The sequence below is a fragment of the Ovis canadensis genome, chromosome 3, assembly GCF_042477335.2.
Source record: "Ovis canadensis isolate MfBH-ARS-UI-01 breed Bighorn chromosome 3, ARS-UI_OviCan_v2, whole genome shotgun sequence".
Lineage (NCBI taxonomy): Eukaryota > Metazoa > Chordata > Mammalia > Artiodactyla > Bovidae > Ovis > Ovis canadensis.
The window spans coordinates 130,448,545-130,471,060 of NC_091247.1; the positions used below are offsets into that span (position 1 = coordinate 130,448,545).

General features: G+C 38.7%; 1 protein-coding gene across 2 annotated transcripts in view; it reads right to left on the reverse strand.

The window, feature by feature from the left end:
- Positions 1-373: 373 nt before the first annotated feature.
- KITLG (KIT ligand) overlaps positions 374-22,516 on the reverse strand; it is a 130,901-nt gene continuing 108,758 nt past the window's right edge. The window contains exon 10 of one of the 2 annotated variants that reach the window (XM_069584159.1): positions 374-1,003. The gene's annotated coding sequence lies outside the window, so the exon portion shown is untranslated. The remainder of the gene's footprint in view (positions 1,004-22,516) is intronic. The other variant, XM_069584162.1, reaches the window with a different exon arrangement.

A 22,516-nucleotide genomic window follows, 5' to 3' on the forward strand; every position in this document is an offset into this window, starting at 1 on the left:
ATGGTAGATACTTCCACTATTATGCTTAGGATGATTGGAAGTCATTAGATGGTTGAAAGCGACTCTATGTTTTCCTTTTTAAATTTCTACTCAGTTCATACTACCTATTGAATTTATACTACCAAGGAAAAATCTATGCCTAAAATATGCTATTTATGTTAGGAAATAGATACTATAGTAAGAAATAAAATGACCAAAAATGTGGCCATAGTTTGACTGAATCAGTTTTTTTTTTTTTAAAAAGAAAAATAAGAACAAAGTAAATTAGACAACATGTAAAAAAATAGGAAGTTAAGACAGAAAAAGAAATTGGAAACCCAGAGCTATTTAGATCCATTGGAGCATTTTCTATGTGTTCAATAGTTCACTCACACACTAGATACATCTAACAAGGAAAAATTATTGGTCTTATTTTATATAAATAGATTAATTAGCTATTTTGAAGATAATGAAGCAGGCTCAGAATGGTAAGGAACTTGACTGAGATTATACAATTAAGTGGCAGAGCCAGCATTTTAGTCAAGAGTTGTTTGACTTCAAAGTCCATGCTCTTTATTACTATGAATCATCTTAAACATTTGTTTTTACAAAGACCCTTCCCCTGTGAAGAATCTGAATTATGTTTTCAAGATGTTATTTAGTGTTGTCCCAGGCATCACGTCCAAGGCTACTTTTTTTTTCTTTTTTAAGACTTTTTGATGTGGGCCATTTTTAAAGCCTTTACTGAATTTGTTACTATATTACTTCTGTGTTATGTTTTGCATTTTTGTCCATGAGCCATGTAGAATTTTAGCTTTCTGATCAGGAATCGAAACTGCACCCCCTGCATTGAAAGGCAAAGTCCTAACCCCTGGGTCACCAGGGAAGTCCCCACCCATCTCTTGTGCCCCTCAGGCAGCCTCTGTGCCCAGAACCTTTGCTGCATCCATTGTTGGTTCTTTTCCACCTCGATGACCATCTCACAGCCCAGGGAACTCAGAGTCCTCTCCACTGCCTCTTTAGCCTGTAGAGAAAATTTTGATGATGAAATTAAACCTGTAGAAGGAAGCTGTCTGTAAAAGGGAGGCCTAGTTTTCACAATAATGATTTGGGTCTTATATGAGCAGGGGCATGATTTCATTTCAAGAAAGTTGACCCAAAGGAAAGAAAAGGAAAGAAAGAGTGAGAACTGCACATTTACTATTACACATAACAAAGATTCTTCCTAGCACAGTTCTTTCATAGTTGCCTATACTTGCTTCCCCAGTGACTTATATGGTAAAGAATCTGCCTGTAATGCTGCAGACCCGGCTTCAATTCTTGGGTTGGGAAGATTCCCCTGGAGAAGGGAATGGCTACTCACTCCAGTATTCTTGCCTGGAGAATCCCATGGACAGAGGATCCTGGCAGGCTACAGTCCATGGGGTGGCAAAGAGCTGGACATGACTGAGTGACTAACACTTTCACTTTTATACCCCAGTTTCAGTCATCTCCCCCTTGACTATCGTTTCTCAGTCTTTATCATTGACTAATCTGTCAGAAACTGTTTGCACCAAGGATGTTAACACTTTTTCCCCACACTTTCTTCTAATAACTTTCCCACAGCCATGTAATTTCCATGTGTACGACTTTTATTCAATACTGTAGGTCCATTACCCTGGTCTATTTTACCTTAATAACTTCACCTCTAAGCACTCACATGACTGTCTGCACTTCTAATGTTTTGAACCCTGCGATCTCTCTCTCCAAATAAACCCTCCACCTCTTTTACTGGCTTCCCTGGTGGCTCAGAGGTTAAAGCATCTGCCTGAAATGTGGGAGACCCAGGTTCGATCCCTGGGTCAGGAAGATCCCCTGGAGAAGGAAATGGCAACCCACTCCAGTATTCTTGCCTGGAGAATCCCATGGACTGAGGAGCCTGGTGGGCTACAGTCCATGGGGTCGCAAAGAGTCAGACACGACTGAGCAACTTCACTTCACTTCACTTCCTCTTTTACTTCCTCAGGTTTAGTAAGTTTGCCTTTTCCTTTCATCTTTAGCTTCCACTTCCCCAGTTTATTTACTATCATCTTTCCATTTATTGTGTCTGTCTACAATGTGGGAGACCTGGGTTCGATCCTTGGGTTGGGAAGGTCCCCTGGAGAAGGAAATGGCAATCCACTCCAGTACTATTGCCTGGAAAATCCCATGGACAGAGGAGCCTGGTAGGCTACAGTCCATGGGGTCACAAAGAGTCGGACATGACTGAGTGACTTCACTTTCACTTTCTGTTTATTAGGGTCTAAGCTTCATTTTCTTCTTATCAGAGCACTGTATACCAGTAGATCCACCTCGTGCCTTGCTGCTCTAAACATTCTTCAGGTTTTTTAGATCACACCATACTCCCCTAGATTTCTGAATCAATCACTAATTTTCACATTATGGCATTTTACTACTCTCTGGGCTTGTAGCATTTAGGATTATAACATTATTTTCTGGAAACTCTTGGATCATAGACTGGGTTTTCCCTTGGTCTGTGCTGCCAGCAGGAATCTGGATAAATATCCTTCCTAAAATTGTTCAGTCCTGAATCCTACCCTATCACAGCCTAATAGGTGAAGCTGGAACTGATTTCACCCACTCTCATATTTGTAATGGGCTTCCTTAGTGGCTCAGATGATAAATGGCTGCCTGCAATGCAAGAGACCCGGGTTCAATCCCTGGGTTGGGAAGATCCCCTGGAGATGGAAATAGTAACCTACTCCAGTACTCTTGCCTTGAAAATCCCATGGATGGAGGATCCTGGTAGGCTACAGTCCATAGGGTTGCAAAGAGTTGGACATGACTGAGCGACTCCACACATATATGTGATCTAGAGAGCTTCCTACTCAGGCAGACTCCCAGGGTTCATCATGTCAAGTATATATCAACCACTCTTTCTCTTACTCCTTCAACTGTTAAGTGGAACATGCTGCTGCTGCTGCTGCTGCTAAGTCACCCCAGTCATGTCCGACTCTGTGCGACCCCATAGACAGCAGCCCACCAGGCTCCCCCGTCCCTGGGATTCTCCAGGCAAGAACACTGGAGTGGGTTGCCGTTTCCTTCTCCAATGCATGAAAGTGAAAAGTGAAAGTGAAGTCGCTCAGTCGTGTCCAACCCTTAGCGACCCCATGGACTGCAGCCCACCAGGCTCCTCCATCCATGGTTTTTATCCCTCAATCTGCATCACTCTACTGATTGGTATTCTTTAATTCCATTTCAAGATTTCTAAATACTACTAAATAAAATTGCATAATTATGCTGATTTGGCTCCATTAAAACTTTATATTTCTCAGCCTCGCTAAGCAGTTCTTATTAATAAGGTAAGCAGTTCTCTTAATCACTCTTCATCCCATTGCATATTCCTTTCAGGGGCTATTAAAAACAAACAAAAAATACCTTTATGGTTCTCAAGGCCCTAGTTAATAACAATGATAATCTAGTTTTTATATGACTTGGAATTCGTGTGTCTTATAAGAACATCCTCACTGTTCACACTCTCTAACTTTACTCTTTCCTCATCTTTCGCTCTTCCTTCTGTACCAGCTAATGTTCTTGGACTAGAGCACTACAGATGAACTCTCTTGAGAAAAATTGAATTTATCAGAAAGATATTGTGAGACTGTTCTATTAAAAGGAAGCCTGGAGATGTGTATTTGGAAATTTACAGGAACCAAGGAAACCACAGAGGGAATTTTAAAATAGTCTCTTTGACAGCAAAAAGAGCTTGGTGTTCCAGCCCGACCTCTGGGATGAATCCAGCTATTTCTGGTTACTTGTCATTTTGCCCACTACTAAGCTTTAAAAAAAAGAGCATCCAAGTGACTTAGGCCTGGATTACAGACGTTACTTCTTGGCTCAGTGGAAATATTGCTTCCATTTACACTCCATCAGACTATAATCAGTGGAGAAGCAAAACTTCCCCCCAGAGGAAATTAGGGCGCCCTGAACAAGGGAAAATGAGTGTTAGTAAAACAAGCAAAACACAATAAAAATCCGCTATACTTTCTGTCTCTTAGAAATAACTGGTTCTACTGTGTCGCAGTTCTTCCACAGTGTTTCTGATTCAATCTTGTGTAGAATTTCTTAATATCTTTCCTCTCCAATACACTCCTTTTAATCCTGGATCCTCATTTGTTTGTTTGTTTGTTTTCTTTTGAGAGCCATTATACATATCAGTCCTACAAATTCTAGACCTCAGAGCCAGCTCTTTCCTCTTATTTATCATCTATTGTTGCATTACTTTGTGGAAAATACCTCTCCAAGTAAGTTTCTTTCCCTTTGTCTCACTTCAACCTGTTGTGGACTATTGTAATACAATAGCATCTTAGATGACTTTTTTTTCTATAAATTTTTCTAATCTACATATTAATATTGCTTGCAGAATTATTTTTCTAAAGTAGTTAAAACACCAAAGTAATAAAGAATAATCTTGATACTTTTCTTGCCTTAAAAAACTGAAATAACTTTTTAGCAACTCCATTATAAGGTCTAATCTTTTTATCCAGTTTTGCAGGGCCCTAACTCATCTGACCTCTCCTTACCCTTTCTAGAATCAATTCCTTCCATTCTTCTTAAATTCTTTTAAGAACACACAGTATCATCCCAATATCTTATATTTGTACCCAGGATTTATTGTGGATATTATGGTGGTTTTCCCAACAACCCTGTCACTCACTGTATAGTAATCATGAACTGGGAGGGAAAATGGCTCCACCTACATATCCAAGGATGGCCCTGATTAATTTAATCCAAATTAATTTAATTCAAATGAAGTGGAATCCATTTCCACTTGCCATTGTGATTGATTCTTATAAATCCGGTGTAAATCACTTGGTCTATGACATAACCACAGCCAAAGTGACTGATTTAAGAACAGGTTTGGGATATGAGAAAGAAGGGTACCCACTCTTCTCAGAGCTTTCCGCTTTCCTTTGGGTATAGTATTGTGAGGATTTGAATCTTGAGACCATTATAATTACTTTTCTCTGATGAGGGAAGCCACTCCTGAGATGAGGTATCATAGAGAAAGAGAGCCAGAGCCCTTGGATGAAGCCAGTCATGATGCTTGCCTGACTTCAGGTCCTCCAGTTACAAGAGTTAATGCATTTTGTCATTGAATTGGCCATTCTGAGTCAGGTTTTCTGTTACTAGCTGTTCAGAGCATCCTAATAACACTGTTCTCCATGATTAGCATGGCCTCCTTTCCCAATTTCTGTAACTGGGAAATATCTGCTCTTTTTTTTTAAAGCCAAGCTGAATTGTTCCAGTGTCTGTGGAAGGCTTCTTTATCCCATGAACAGCAATCATTTAGGCTTCACTCTCTGTCCCATTGCACCTTATTCTTCAAGTTGACAATTATTTATTCAACATACTTATTTATTAAGTATTTTTTATGTATCAGGTTCTTTTACAGGCACTGAAAACACAAAAATTAGCAAATTGACAAAAATCTCAGCCCTCATAGTGCCTATATTCTCAAGTGCAAAACAGAAGCTAATCGCCAACAAAATGGTAAGATGTGGAGGGATATAAAGTATTATGGAAATAAAAGTATCATGGCACTAAATAAATCTTGGAAAAAGAGACAGTGCTGGGGAGAAACTGCAATAAGGTGGTCAGGGAAGGTCTCACTAGAAAGGGTGGAATTTGAACAAATATTTAAAAGAGGTAAGAGATTAGGTGGATATCTGGGGAAAAGTGAGACAGAATTGCATGTATCATGTTCAGTGTCAGTGAGCCATTGAAAAGCAAATACACTGATGTACTAGCATAGCAGTAATAGAGGTAGAAGAGGGGGCCACATTGAAGATGGAGGCCGGATCATACAGGACCTTGTAAACCATTGTTTCTTAATGGGGAGCCTGGGCCGAGAATGGATAGGATCTGACTTCTCTTTTTAAGGGCTCATTCTGCTTGCTGGATTGAGAATGTACTTTGGGGAATATTCATCACACTGCATGATTATTAGCTGTTTATTCATCTCTGGCATCTCTTCTCCCTTTCATTTAAAACGCTGCAACTTGTTTATCTTAATATCCTTGCAATTTACAAGTGATTAAGAGACTTAATGGGACATCATATATTTGTTGAATTAGTTTTATTCCCCTTATCAAGCATAAGAAACATCTCTGTACCAAGTGCGATCTGAAAAGATTACATTCAGCTTAATTTCATAGAAGGCAACACTAAACTGATGAAAGGCAGTAGAGTGTAGAAACATTTCACATAGGTAAATAAGTATAGTGTACACTTGTAAAATAAAAAATAATTTGCCCCTGGATTTTTAAATGAATTAAGACGTATAGGAGGACAAAATTTTAGCTTAATTGAGTGTGTCAGTTATACATCTAAAATGTCATCAACTATACAGCAATTTTGTATGCCTCCATTAAGATGAAGGTATTGGTGAAACATTGGAAAGTTATTCATTTCACAAATGGTTGAGTAACAGCAGCATAGACAAGTCATCAATCAGATAAATATCCCATAGTTAAATAAACTTCTCCCCTGAATCTAAATCAAATGATATGTTTGAGGCATATGTGGGACTTCCAGATACAAATGTGCAGTTTCATTGAATTTTCAGACAATTCATAGGTTTTGCCAAACTTAGTCCTTTGCACCATATCATTTGTCTAGTGTTTGAAAAACTGTATTCACGAGTTCAGCTAGGAAATATTTATAAGCCGTATGGTGCCAGACATTGGCAAAGGTCCTCCCTGGACATGTGCTGAAGGGAATAAGCCACACAACTTATTCCCTCCCACATAATCCCTCTGGCTCATTGAAATTGGATGACCTTCCTGGGAACTCTTTACTGTAGCCTCTGTGGGTGCCAAAAGCCCAAGAAAGCTTGCTGGGTTGTTCTCATTCAAATACAGAGCTTGCTGGGTTCTCATTCAGGAAATCTTTAGACACACTTCCTTCTTGCTCAGTGAAACTGCTAATTGGCACAGGAAACATCCCCGCTTTGTCCATTTTCTATAGAAGTTGGGAATGCTTCTACTTGACAGTACTGGCAGAATTATGTTTTCAGTGGTATGAATGCCCCAGACATTTCAAAGATAACCTTGGGGATAAAATAACACACATAATGCAGTGATTGGTCTTAAACTGTCTCATGCCATGGAATAAATGGTTACAAACAAGAATCTGAAATTGGGGGCTTAAAAAAATGTGTGCTTGGGATAGTTATCTAAAGTTGATAAAAATGGGATATAGGGTCTTTGTGTTCTTATGGTCTTTACCCTAATTGATTCATTTGTGCTACTGTTTGTCACTAGTTTTATAAGAGGGATTGTTGAGTTGGTTTCCATGTAAGAATTAAAGATTTTAAAATTAAAAAATAAAAATAAAAAAAAATTAAAAAAAAAAGAATATTTTTCCATCAGTTCCAAAAAGCATGTTATATTGCCAAGAGTAAAAAAACTGTCTCTGTATTTGTCATTGACTAAGAGCCCATGTCTCCCATATACATGTAGGGAAAAAAACCACTTTTCTAATCTGTAGTCTTAGAACTACAGATTGTCTACCTCTAATGGACTTGTATAGCACCACAGGCAAAAAGGAAATGGAATTACTCGTGACAGCACCTGGGCTGGGTGTTGAAACTATTGAAATCTATTTTAACCAGTCTTAACATTTTGAATGTTTATTTATGTCAAATTACCAAAACCTACCTTGCTTTTCTGCATATGTGTATGCAAATGTACATATGTATATTTTTCCATTCAAGCAGATGCATAAAGATTTTGTTAAGTCTTTAGAGGGCAATTATGCTTTAGCAGTGATGTTTCTTATCAAGTATATTGATATGAGCAAAGTCTATCCAAAATCAATAAATCATATTCTATTTTGTGTTTCTAATTGCACATTGTAAGGTTTTTCAGTACTCACTGAGAGCAAGATAGAATTCATGACTTCACTGTCCTTGTGTTAAAAAAGACGATAACAAGATAACGAGGTGGTTTGTTGTGTACAGGAAGATCCAGTCATTCTTTGTCTTTACTGTATATCATGTATAAGAAGATCATTCACACTGCCTCGTTTTCAGTGTTAGAAGGTATTTGATTCATTGAAATTCTATGTGCCCACAATATATCCGGAACTGTGATAAATAGCTGAAGGGACAAAAAGAAGTCTGCTAGAGAACTTTTGTGTGGGTCCTCTTTGAATCTTGATTTCTAATACTTGTCAAGTCGTTTTGTTGGAATTAACTTTTCAAGGATAGTTTCAAAGGATAATATTCTGTGTTTCCCAAATTAAAAATCTATTAGTTTGTAAAACGGAACTAAGAACAGTTTTCAAGATCACAGTAAGTCAGAGAAGTCAGTGTTTGAGAAGGAACAAAATAACAGCTAAAATAGAATTGACAGTTCTAGAAACAGAGCCAAAATACACATGGGGATTTAGTGTGTGGCAAAGCTGTTATTTCAAAGCAGTGGGGAAAAATCAATTATTTAATAGGCAGTGTTGAGACAGCTGGCTAGCCATTTGGATGAAGATCAAGCTGTATCTGTCTTAGAGTCTAATAAATTCTTGGTAAAATAATGATGGAAAATAATAATAGTAAAATAAACCCTAATAATTGGGTTTTAAAAAAATTGGACACAGTTTTTTTTTTCTTCATTTAGGATCATGTAATGGGCAAAATCAGTTTAAATTTAAAATATCAGCTATAGGTTTTAAAGAGAGGGAAATGGCTAAATTAACTATATAAAAATTTAACGTATCTATGCAGTAGAAAGTATGATTAAAATGTCACAAGCAAAAAGACAAACTAGGAAAAATACTTGCTGAACATATAATTAGAAGGCCAACTTCATAGATATACAAATAATATTCATAAACCAATAAAAAGATAACACCTGAAAGAATATTTGGCAAAAATATACATAGAGTTCAGAAAGAAACATAAATGATTAATAATTATTTATGCCACAACTATGTGCTGAAAACTTACATATACCAGGACTATTTACTGTGCTTGAAGTAATATCAGAGAACAAAATAGATACAAATTCTAGTACTTGAGTACATTTGGTCATGAGGGATGGAAAAGACAGTAAATGTCCTGATGTTCAAGCTGGTTTTAGAAAAGGCAGAGGAACCGGAGATCAAATTGCCAACATCCACTGGGTCATGGAAAAAGCAAGAGAGTTCCAGAAAAACATCTCTTTCTGCTTTATTGACTATGCCAAAGCCTTTGACTGTGTGGATCACAAGAAACTGTGGAAAATTCTGAAAGAGATGGGAATACCAGACCACCTGATCTGCCTCTTGAAAAATCTGTATGCAGGTCAGGAAGCAACAGTTAGAACTGGATGTGGAACGACAGACTGGTTCCAAATAGGAAAAGGAGTACGTCAAGGCTGTATATTGTCACCCTGCTTATTTAACTTAAATGCAGAGCACATCATGAGAAATGGTGGGCTGGAAGAAGCACAAGCTAGAATCAAGATTGCCAGGAGAAATATCAATAACCTCAGATAAGCAGATGACACCACCCTTATGACAGAAAGTGAAGAGGAACTAAAAAGCCTCTTGATGAAAGGGAAAGTGGAGAATGGAAAAGTTGGCTTAAAGCTCAACATTCAGAAAATGAAGATCATGGCATCCGGTCCCATCACTTCATGGGAAATAGATGGGGAAACAGTGGAAACAGTGGCAGACTTTTTTTGGGGGGGCTCCAAAATCACTGCAGATGGTGACTGCAGCCATGAAATTAAAAGACACTTACTCCTTGGAAGGAAAGTTATGACCAACCTAGATAGCATATTCAAAAGCAGAGACATTACTTTGCCGACTAAGTTCCGTCTAGTCAAGGCTATGGTTTTTTCCTGTGGTCATGTATGGATGTGAAAGTTGGACTGTGAAGAATGCTGAGCACCGAAGAATTGATGCTTTTGAAGTGCGGTGTTGGAGAAGACTCTTGAGAGTCCCTTGGACTGCAAGGAGATCCAACCAGTCCATTCTAAAGGAGATCAGCCCTGGGATTTCTTTGGAGGGAATGATGCTGAAGCTGAAACTCCAGTACTTTGGCCACCTCATGCGAAGAGTTGACTCATTGGAAAAGACTCTGATGCTGGGAGGGATTGGGGGCAGGAGGAGAAGGGGACGACAGAGGATGAGATGGCTGGACGGCATCACGGACTCAATGGACGTGAGTCTGAGTGAACTCTGGGAGTTGGTGATGGACAGGGAGGCCTGGCGTGCTGCGATTCATGGGGTCGCAAAGAGTCGGACACGACTGAGCGACTGAACTGAATATACCTAATAAATAATTGTATAATACATCAGTGCCGGGCTTCCCAAGCTGCATGCCCAGACATCTCTGTAATCCAGCAAAACGACAGTGGCAGTGCCGATTATTTCAGGTTTCAAGGGAAACACAGAAGCTTCTATCAGACAAGATACCATTACTAGCTGAGGTAGCTCAAAATTTCTTGAGATCACACCAGAATTTCTTTTAGTAGCATCACGTCTTTTGTACTGACTGTGCCCTGGGAATGGTCTCCCTTCAGGTATCTATTATGGTGGCTTACTCCTTCACCTCTTGTAGGCTTTGCTCAGATGTCTGCAATAACAAGCAAACATTACAAAACCTGAGGTGCATCCGGAAATCAGAGTAGTGTTGTCCATTATTATTATTCCAAGTGTTGACAAGCCATTCAAGGCCCCACAGGTAAATATATCCCATTAGTAGGTAAGAATAATTAATTAAAAATGAACAAATTATTTTCTTTTAACTTATGTCTATGACTTTTTTCAAATGGCTATTAAGTTGTTTGGACCTAACTATTTAATAAATGGCTTCCCAGGTGACTCAAGTGCTAAAGAATTAGCCTGTCAATGCAGGAGATGCAGCCAGGGGATGTGAGTTCAATCCCTGGGTCAGGAAGATTCCCTGGAGAAGGGAATGGCTACCCACTCCAGTATTCTTACTTGGGAAATTCCATGGACAGAGGAGCCTGGCGGGCTACAGTCTATGGGGTTGCAAAGAGTCAGACATGACTTTGCAACTAGACACTCACGCCCATTTAATAAATGGAATTGTTAAATATTTCTTTTGAGGCACCATGAACTTATGGAAAAAATGCAGAATACAGTAATTAGTCTGAGTACTGGGAGTAAAAGGGGGCAGTTTGCTATTTGAAATAGCCAGGATCATCTGGACTTCTCTGAGACATTTGAGCAAAGCCTAGGAAAGGTGAGGGAGTGAACCACCAGAATGGATACCTAAGGGAAACTGTTTCCAGGGCACGGTCAGTGCAAAAAACCCCAAGATGGGAGTGTGTTTGGAACACGCAAGGAGTTTAGTGTAGCTAGAGCAGAGTGAGCCAAAAGCAAAATGGTAGGAGATAAGGTCAAGTAGACAAGTTATAGGGGCCATTAAAGTACTTTGGTTTTTGCTGTGAGAAAAATACAGAATCAGTTGCATTTTAAAATAAGCTTTTAAATGTACTTATATTCCCAAAAGAATGAATAGTTTAGAGGAAAAAAAACACACACATCTGACTCTTTTGATATTTCAATAAACCCTACAGCTGTTAGAGTTGAGATATAGAAAGTTTGAATTACTATTAGATATATTTCAGTGTTCATTTTTTAAAATTAATAAGTGTATCCACCTGTCTTAGAAAACTTAGCTCTCTACCTTTGACATGAATCATTTAAGGACACCATTGTTTAAAATGTAAAATGCCCTTGAGAGTATTAGAGGCTACAAATTCTTCTTTCCCCACCCCATTTTCTCCCACAAAAGAAATCCTTCCAGTAAGTAGTTACGCATAGCAGTGCCCAATTTTCTATGTAAAAATAATTGTGCATGAAGAATAGACAAAGATAATCTATTTTATAGTAGTTTTAATCGTCAAACATCTAAAGAGTTGTAGTATGAGTTAGTTTTAAATTACAGTCTCTAAGGTTACATTATGTTCTGAAAGCTTTTAGGGGAGTGTTATTCTGACACATTTAAAAATATTTTTAATGACAAATACTTTACATTAGATGACTAGTATATGAATATATTTAATTGTACACATGATTTCCTTTTGCCTAAGATTAAAATCCTAGCGAGACTTTACAACCCAACATAAATACCACACTTGAGTGAGTTCATCTCAGAATGAGAATTGTGAGGGTTACTTACAGACAAACAGGTACTAAACACTGTTCATATACAAAAATATACTTCAGGTATATTTAAATTACAGTCAAATTAGTATTAGCATAAAATCATTGGCTAAGTTTTTAACGATAATAAACAACACTAGTCATAGAGCAATTGTCAATTAATAGAAGTATAAACCTAGGGTAAAATTTTAATATTTCCAAGCCTTTATTTGGATAATAGAAACCACTCAATTTAAAAGCATTAAATTGAGGCAGGGGTTTTTGTTTTTTCCTGTGTTTTTGCTTCTGTGGTAAGATCAAAAGTTCAGTTTTGAACATTAACTTTGAGATCACACTCAGATATCCATGAGATGGATCTGGGCTGGATACATTAATTGAGTGTATTTGCTATATCTGTGTTTGTTACTTAAAGTAAATTGAATGGAAATCACCAAGTGAGAATATTCTGAGAAAAGAGGGCCAAGGACTGAGCCATAAGCATTCCAACACAGACTGGACAGGAGGAGGATGAGGAAGGAGCTAGAGCAAGTAGGAAAAGGAAGACAAAACTGAGGATGAGTGTCAGAGAGTGTACAGTGAATGAGGATGCTGAACTGACTCAATGGAATTCACTGAGTAGTGATCTTGATAAGAAGTTTCACTGGAGTAAAGGAAATGAAAATCTGATTGGATTAAACAAAGAATGGAGGATTTCCACTTCAGTAATCCTGTAGGTAAATTGGATCAACCCTCCAGATAAGGAAAAAAAGCTAGACAAATGGCTAAAAAAAAAAAAATCTTTTCAAGTGACTGGTGAACTAAAACAGAAAACTCACAGAGAAATGCAAGGCATTCAGGGGTGCTTTTTTCTCAGAACTGTCTGTGAGTAATGGAATTGGTAATGGAATTGCCAGCTAAAGGATTAAGAAGTTTAAGTAGAACTAACAGCAAACTCTTGGGGCTGGTGGACAAACACTGGCATTGGGGTTTGCCAAGGAGTATGAGCCCTGGTTCAAAAAACAAATCCCCAATATTGAGTTGGGACCCTAATTTTGGAGTGGATAGGAATAAATGGATCTTCCCAGGGACGCAGATTTAGTTTCAGAAGATCTGACTTTCTCATAGTTGTCATCATTCAGTTGATAAGTCATGTCTGACACTTTGTGACCCCATGGGCTACAGCATGCCAGGTTTCCTGTCCTTCGGTATCTCCCGGAGATTGTTCACATGCAGGTCCATTGAGTTGGTGGTGCGATCCAACCATCTTATCCTCTGTCACCCCCTTCTCCTCCTGCCCTCAAATTTCCCAGAATCAGGATCTCTTCCAAACAGTCAGTCCTTCGCATCGGGTGGCCAAAGTATTGGAGCTTTTCCATGAATATTCAGGGTTGATTTCCTTTAGGATTGACTGGTTTGATCTCCTTGCAGTCCAAGGGACTCTCAGAGTCTTCTCCAGCACCGCAATTTGAAAGCATCAATTCTATGGTTCTCAGCCTTCTTTATGGTCCAGCTCTCACACCCATACATGACTACTGGAAAAACCATAGCTTTGCCTAGAGGGACTTTGTTGGCAAAGTGATGTCTCTGCTTTTTAACATGCTGTCTAGATTAGTCATAGCTTTTCTTCCAAGGAGCAAATGTCTTAATTTCATGGCTGTAGTCACCATCTGCAGTGATTTTGGAGCCCAAGAAAATAAAACCTGTCACTGTTTCCACTTCTGTTATTGTTCAGTCACTCAGTTGTGTCCAAGTCTTTGAGACTCCATGGAGTGCAGCACGCCAAGCTTCCCTATCCTTCACCATCTCCCAGAGCTTGCTAAAACTCATGTCTATTGAGTCAGTGATGCCATCCAACCATCTCATCCTCTGTCATCCCCTTCTCCTCCTGCCTTCAATCTTTCCCAGCATCAGGGTCTTTTCCAGTGAATTGGCTCTTTGCATCAGATGGCCAAAGTATTGGAGCTTCAGCTTCAGCATCAGTCCTTCCAATCAATATTCACGATTGATTTCTGGAGCATTACCTTGCTGACATGAATGCAATTATATGGTAGTATGAACATTGCTTGACATTGCCTTTCTTTGGAATTGGAATTAAAACTGATGTTTTCTAGTTCCATGGTCACTGCTGAGTTTTTCAACTTTGTGGGCAAATTGAGTGCAGCACTTTAACAGCATCATCTTTGAAGATTTTAAATAGCACAACTGTCATTCCTTTACCTCCACTAGCTTTGCTTGTAGTAATGCTTGGTAAGGCCCACTTGACTTCACAGTTGGGATATCTGACTGTAGGTGAGTGATCACACCATCATGGTTATCTGTGTAGTTAAGAAGACCTTATCTCTCCCTGCTATTCTCTGGAACTCTGCATTTAGCTGGGTATATCTTTCCCTTTCTCCCTTGCCTTTCACTTCTCTTCTTTTCTCAGATATTTTCAAGGACTCCTCAGACAACCACCCTGCCATCATTCATTTCGTTTTCTTTGGGATAGTTTTGGTCACCGCCTCCTGCACAATGTTACAAACCTCTGTCCATAGTTCTTGAGGCAATCTGTCCACCAGATCTAATCCTTTGAATCTATTTGTCACTTCCATTATATAATTGTAAGGAGTTTGACTTAGCTAGTACTTGACTGGTCTGATAGTTTCCCCTATTTTCTTCCATTTAAGCCTGAATTTTGCAATAAGGAGCTCGTGATCAGATCCACAGTCAGCTCCAGGTCTTGTTTTTCTTCAGTGTGTAGAACTTTTCCATCAGATTTCCATGTTGATCATCTGCTTAAATTAAAACAGTCAATAGGGAGGCATCTGAATTTGCCCTTCAGAGGATATTTGGATATATCTGAGACATCTAGTATGTAGAGATCAGAGATGCTGCTACCCATCAGCAGTATTACCATTATAACTCCTTAAGGGGAAAAAAAATGTTTTTCATATAATTCATTATCCAGCAAGAATTTTAATATCCTGAATTGCTTAATAAACCTTTTCTAATTGAATTGTAAGAATTAGGACCCCCAAATTGTTCTCACTGTAAATCTACAAGACCAAAATTCAAAGAAGCTTAGCTTGCTTTCTCCTTCCATAGGAGACAGTTTTCTTCTTCCCCTATAGTTAGTTAGTTTTTTATTTATCATTCTGTATTATAAATATAAGCAATGATACATACAGTTATATTCATAATACCTTCCCATTTCTAAGATAAAAAATAGCACATTTACATTTTCTTTTACTACTTTGAATGTGATACTTTTTTTGTTGTTGTTACAGTTGTCTTCTTAACCTCATGAGCATGCACGTTAAGTTGCTTCAGTTGTGTTCAACTCTTTGTGACCCCATGAACTGTGTGGGCTACCCGGCTCTTGTCTTCATAGGATTCTCCCAGGCAAGAATAGAGAAGTGGGCGCCATTCTCTTCTCCAGGGGATCTTCCTGACCCAGGGATTGAACCCATGTCTCATGTCTCCTGCATTGGCAGGTGAGTTCTTTACCACTAGTGCCACCTGAGAAGCCCCTCTTAACCTCATAGTAATTTAAATTGACTTCCTCAATCACCTTTGTTGATTTTGTATCACATCTATTTATTTTTTAAGTAGCTTTTCTATTATCAAGTACATAAATAAATACAGAAATGACACAATTTACCCAGGTGGCACTAATGGTAAAGAACCTGCTTACCCATGCAGGAGACATGAGACTCTAGTCGATCCCTGGGTCAGGAAGATCCCTTGGAGGAATATACGGCAACCCACTCCAGTATTCTTGCCTGGAGAATCCCATGAACAAAGGAGCCTGGCTGGCTACTGTCGATAGGGTTGCAAAGAGTTGGACATGACTGAAGTGATGGAGCATGCACACACAGAAGTGACAGAAATGGACCCTTTGTTTTACATGTTTGCATCTGGAGTTTGTAATGTCTTTTTTTTTTTTTTTTTTTTAAATACAACTTTACAATGCTGTATTGGTTTTGCCATATATCAACATGAATCCGCCATGGGTGTACATGAGTTCCCAATCCTGAACCCCCCTCCCACCACCCTCCCCATATAATCTCTCTGGGTCATCCCAGTGCACCAGCCCCGAGCATCCTGTATCCTGTATTGAACATAGACTGGCGATTTGTTTCTTACATGATAGTATACATGTTTCAATGCCATTCTCCCAAATCATCCCGCCCTCTCCCTCTCCCACAGAGTCCAAAAGTCTGTTCTATACATCTGTGGCTCTTTTGCTGTCTTGCATATAGGGTTATCATTACCATCTTTCTAAATTCCATATATATGTGTTAGTATACTGTATTGGTGTTTTTCTTTCTGGCTTACTTCACTCTGTATAATCGGCTCCAGTTTCATCCACCTCATTAGAACTGATTCAAATGTATTCTTTTTAATGGCTGAGTAATACTCCATTGTGTATATGTACTGCAGCTTTCTTATCCATTCATCTGCTGATGGACATCTATGTTGCTTCCATGTCTTGGCTATTATAAACAGTGCTGCGATGAACATTGGGGTACACGTGTCTCTTTCAGTTCTGGTTTCCTCAGTGTGTATGCCCAGCAGTGGGATTGCTGGGTCATAAGGCAGTTCTATTTCCAGTTTTTTAAGGAATCTCCACAATGTTCTCCATAGTGGCTATACTAGTTTGCATTCCCACCAACAGTGTAAGAGGGTTCCCTTTTCTCCACACCCTCTCCAGCATTTATTGCTTGAAGACTTTTGGATCACAGCCATTCTGACTGGTGTTTGAGGTCTTGATTTGCATTTCTCTGATAATGAGTGATGTTGAGCATCTTTTCATGTGTTTGTTAGCCATCCGTATGTCTTCTTTGGAGAAATGTCTATTTAGTTCTTTGGCCCATTTTTTGATTGGGTCATTTATTTTTCTGGAATTGAGCTGCATAAGTTGCTTGTATATTTTTGAGATTAGTTGTTTGTCAGTTGCTTCACTTGCTATTATTTTCTCCCATTCTGAAGGCTGTCTTTTCACCTTGCTTATAGTTTCCTTTGTTGTGCAGAAGCTTTTAATTTTAATTAGATCCCATTTGTTTATTTTTGCTTTTATTTACAGTATTCTGGGAGGTGGATTGTAGAGTATCCTGCTGTGATTAATGTCGGAGAGTGTTGTAATTTCTGAATTGTTTTTATAAGCCATTCCAAAATATCTTTCCAAATTGGAGCTAAATGATGTGTCCGAATTTCATCAGTTTTTTTTTTTCTCATGTATTTTGATTTTTTGTTTTGAATCTTTAACAAGTATATGTTGGAAGTCTTTAAAATGTCATCATGTCCCAACAGCCTGATACTGGGGAGACCATCTTGTTATACAAAAGTGCATTACAAAGCCCAAGTTTGCATGTGTTTAAAATACTCTATTAAGAGGACCCTAAGAAGGAAAAAATGTAACAGTTAAAATAACCAAAGGGATGAACAATTGTAGATACGGTGTGAACTGCTTTTACTCTGATGAGCTTAAGGGAATGAACTGAACAGGATATATACTCTATGTTCTTACATGTGTTTTTTAAAAGAATCCTTGAAGCTGCTCTGTGAAAGGCACTGTTAAGAGGATGATAAGACAAGCCAGAGACTAGTAGGAAATATGTGCAAAACACATATTTGACAGAGGTCTTGCATCTAAAATATGCAAAGAACTCTTAAAATTCAACAGTAAGAAAATAACCCAATTTTAATGGACAAAAGATTTGAGCAGACATCTGACCAAAGAAGCTGTATAGATGGCAAATAAGCATATGAAAAGATGCTCATTTATCATCAGGGAACTACAAATTAAAACAATAATAATATACTATTACCTACGTATTAGGAGAGCTTAAGAAAAAAACTGACAATAGCAATCACTGGCAAGGGGGTGAAGCAGCAAGACCTCTGATTCATAGCTCCTGGGAATGTTCAATGGTACAGTCACTTTAGGAGACAGTTTGCATTTTCTTAGGAACCTAAGCAGTCTTACCATACAGCTCGGTAATATGCGCTCTAGGGTATTTACCTAACTAATTGGAAAACTTATGTCCACAAAAAAATTGAATGTTTACAGTTTATTTATAATCACCAAAAACTGGAAGCAACTAAGCTGTCCTTAATAAATAGGTAAATGGATGAACAAACTGTAACATAGTCACACAATGGAATATTCTTCAGTGAGAAAAGGAAATGAGCTTAAGCCATGAAAGACAAAGATAAATCTCTGATTTGTATTGCTAAATGAAAGAAGCCTGTCTGAAAAGGCTATCTATCTATTATAGGACTTCAATTATACGATGTTCTGGAAAAAGCAAAAACTATAAAGACAAAAATCAGTGGTTTCCAGAGGTACAGGAAAGGGAAGGCATATTGAATATGTAAAGCAGAAGGGATATTTTAGACCAATAAAACAATCCTGCCTGATGCTATAATGGGGATATACAGTGCTATGTATTTATCAAGACCAGTACATTGCGGAGCCTAAAACATGTGTCCTTATGTACAGATTCTCTGGTTCCATAAACATGGCAATTTTGTTAAATTCTACTGTGCTTCCTCACTATTAAGAGGGGGAATAAAGTATGATTTGTTTATAAATGTATACTCTGCATGACTGAGTATTTTCTAGCTTAGGAAAGATACTGCTTTTTTTTTTTTTCCAGTTGCACTGGGTCTTTATTGCTGTGTGCAGGCTTTTGCTAGTTGTAGCAAGTGGCACACACTGGATCTTTATTGCTGTGTGCAGAATTTAGTTGCAGCAAGTGGCACACAGCCTTCTCTTTTCAGTGACTTCTTGTTGCACAGCGTAGGCTCTGGGTGCTCAGGCTTCACTAGCTGCAGCACACAGGCACAGTAGTTGCGGCCTGAAGGCTCTGGGCTGCAGGGCCTTCAGTAGTTGCGGCTCACCAGTTTAGTTGTTCCAAGGCATGTGAAATCTTCCTGGACCGGGGATCAAACTTGTGCCCTCTGCATTGGCAGGCAGATTCTTATCCACTGTGCCACCAGGGAAGCCTGAAAGCTACTGTTTTGATGAAGCATTAATGAAACCCACAGAGTCTTCCATTTACAATTTACAATCATTTATGATGATTGTGACAGTTTTCCCTAAATTGCCTTTGGTTCCATTCATTTTAAACCTTGTTTCTCCTCCATCACTGACATACTGCTGGGGTCAGTCCACAGGACACATTCACCAGGGCCTCATAATACAGCCTCTGACCTTTGGGTCATGATGCCCTAGTGAATTGGCACAGTGGTCAGTGGGAGAGTTGCTGGAAGGCACTGCCACACAGAAAACCTACTAATAACCTAAAGATAAATGGAAATGATGGCAAATTTTGCAAAAATATATTTCTGTGGGAATATATTGCTAGTCCCCTTCCTATGTAAGAAAGGACCAGGCATTTAAGCTTCTTCAGCTTCACAGAAAATCACCCTTCTTCAGTTCTCAAGGTGAAATAGCAATCAGGATGGATAACTGTGAGTATGAGGAATGAGGTGGGTAGTTTGAGAGAGAAAATAACATATGAAGTATCTATGAGAATGGAAATAGACTAGGGAAATATAATTGTTGAATGGCATTAGGACCTACCTGATGTTCTTGGGGAGGAATTTATAGAAAAACCAGTAGGTGTGATGTGTTATTACACTCTGGCCATGTTCAGTCATATAATTATAGACCAAAGAGTGGGTGGAGAACTGGATTTGAGCAGGGGCATCATTGCCAAGCAAATATTGCAAAGTGAGAGGGATCAAGGGGGAAGAAGATGATGCAGAGAGTGATTTTAAAACTGGATTATGAATTTTAACCTGTGTAAGGAGAGGAGAACGGCTATCAAAAGTTGATGGTTAATGAAAAGTGGTAAAATCAATAGGTTGACAGCTCTTGTGGATCAAAGGATTGTTAGAATTGAATGCATGAGGGAGTAAACTGGAAAGACACGGAGTGATGGCAAGAAATGGGATGCATGAAATTGAGATACAGGTGAGTTGCTGTTAATGGCAATGACAAAGCCTACAGGGTTACCATCAGACTGAGTGGGTAGGGTGGTGTTGAGGACTGGCTCAGTAGGAGAGACATTTCAAAGACCTAAAAGGACAGGATATTAAAAGGATCATTTATATGTGTATCAAATTTCCAAGAATTAAGACAGGAGTACAAATGAGTTGGGTGACAGTGAACCTTGGTGCTCATACCAACAAGAAATGAAGAAGAACCTGGGGGTTAGTACATGAAAGTAACAGGGAATAGCAGCGGGCATGTAATCTGAGAAAATGAGGTGCAAATAATTGGAGGAATTAGGGAGAGGCAGCAATGAGGGGCAGATAACCCACTTCCAGACCCAGTTATGGAAGAAATGCAGCCACCAACTGGAAGGGCTGAAGAAGCAGATATATCCTCAAGAGAGCCTCATTTTAGTTTGGAAGAAAAATTTCTACAAGTACACTGGATTTTGCTAAGTATGGACTGGAATTCCAGAGGGCACATGTTCTATTACCATTTCTATGTGCAGATATAATTTCTGGGCTATGGTAGGGGTAGGCTGATGCACTGTATTACACATTCTTCTAATAAATGGAAAGGGTAAGGTTAGAGAATATAGTATTGCATATAAATGTATATACACAGTATTTCTGATGGCTAAAAGAGATAAGTGTTTTCCTCTGGAGGAACTAACTAATGTTGGAGGGAGAATTTTACCTTTATTTTATACTGAAATACTACAATGCATAATGATGTGAGACAATCAAAATATGAATGCCTACTGGGTCTTTTCTTAATATTTATTTGGCTGAAGTGGGTCTTAGTTGCGGCACATGGGATTTTCATTGTGCAATGCAGGATCTTTCATTGTGGTGCGGACTCTCTAGTTGTGGCCACGGGCTCAGTAGTTGCAGTGTGTGGACTTAGCTGCTCCATGTCATGTGGGATCTTAGTTCCCCAACCTGGGTTTGAACCCACATCCCCCGTAATGTAAAGCAGATTCTTAACCACTGGACCACTAGGGAAGTCCCTTGGGTCTTTGGAATTAAAGAATTATTACTTTCTTTCTCTTAGGTGTGACAAGGGTATTAGGATGATGTTTTAAAAGTCATAATTTAGAGATGCACATATATTTACTGATCAACTATTTGTAGGTATAAGCCTAAAAATAATATGAAAGGGGGAGTGGATAAGAGGAATAAATAGGAGACTTAAATAAGATCATTCACAAGTTGAGTAAGGTTGAAGCTAGGTTATGTTTACATGGAGTTTCATTACACTGCTCTGTCTACTTTTGCATATATTTCAAATTGTCCACAAAAAGTTACAGAAAATAACTTATTGAACATTGCAATAGGTAATATCTATTCAGATAAAATTTTGTATCAATTCCATACTTTATTATTTGCATTAAATTTGGAGAATGAGTGAAAGTTGCTCAGTTGTGTCCAACTCTTTGCCAGCCCATGGACTATACAGTCCATGGAATTCTCCAGGCCAGACTACTGGAGTGGGTAGCATTTTCCTTCTCCAGGGATCTTCCCAACCCAGGGATTGAACCCAGGTCTCTGGCATTGCAGGTGGATTCTTTATCAACTGAGCCACAAGGGAAGCACAAATTTGGAGAAGGCAGTGATATAAATATTCAGTCCTAGTCCTTGTGTTATTTATAACTTAAAGGGGAAAAGAAACTATTAGCAAACTTCCCCACCCACCCCCCAGAAAAATTATGAGATGAGTCAAGGAGGGCCTTGAAAACCATGTTGAGTTTGGGTTCTCTCAGAAAATAATTAGAAGCCATTTCAGTGTTTTAATCAGAGAAAAATATTATCCATTGTCTCCATATTATTCACTCTAACAGAGGAACTGATTGAAAAAGTGCTTAGTTAAGAACTGTGATCAATTACAAGGCTATTATGATCTAGGCTTATATTGATGAAAGTTCATAATATAAAATGTGAGTAGAGAGAAAATCAGCAGAAAAATTGAAAAGAAATGGTGAGTGAGTGTTGTGTTATAAAGCTGGAGGATGGTCTCAAGAGTCCAGTACCAATTAGGGGTTAATACACAGGATGATTATTTATTGCCTAAACCACATAAGCAGTGGTGTCCGATCTTGCCATTCTATCCTTCTTCTCAGAAACATGCAATGGCTTAACCTAAGAATAATATGATTTCCTTATTCTGGTATCCAAGGCTCTGTTCTCATCTCACCATATACTTCCTTATGGGTTCCATGCTCAGGACACAACTGATTCGATTTGATGGGACAAGCTGAAACATTTTACAACTACTTGCTTTGGAAAACACTGCACAGGCTGGGCATGATTCTCCTTCTTTATCAAAATCTGTCTCTTCCTTGTAAATCTTGGCCCAAACGCCAACTCCCCCATAACCATCCCTGTTCTATCCATTTCTCCTTCCTGCATGCTGCAACCA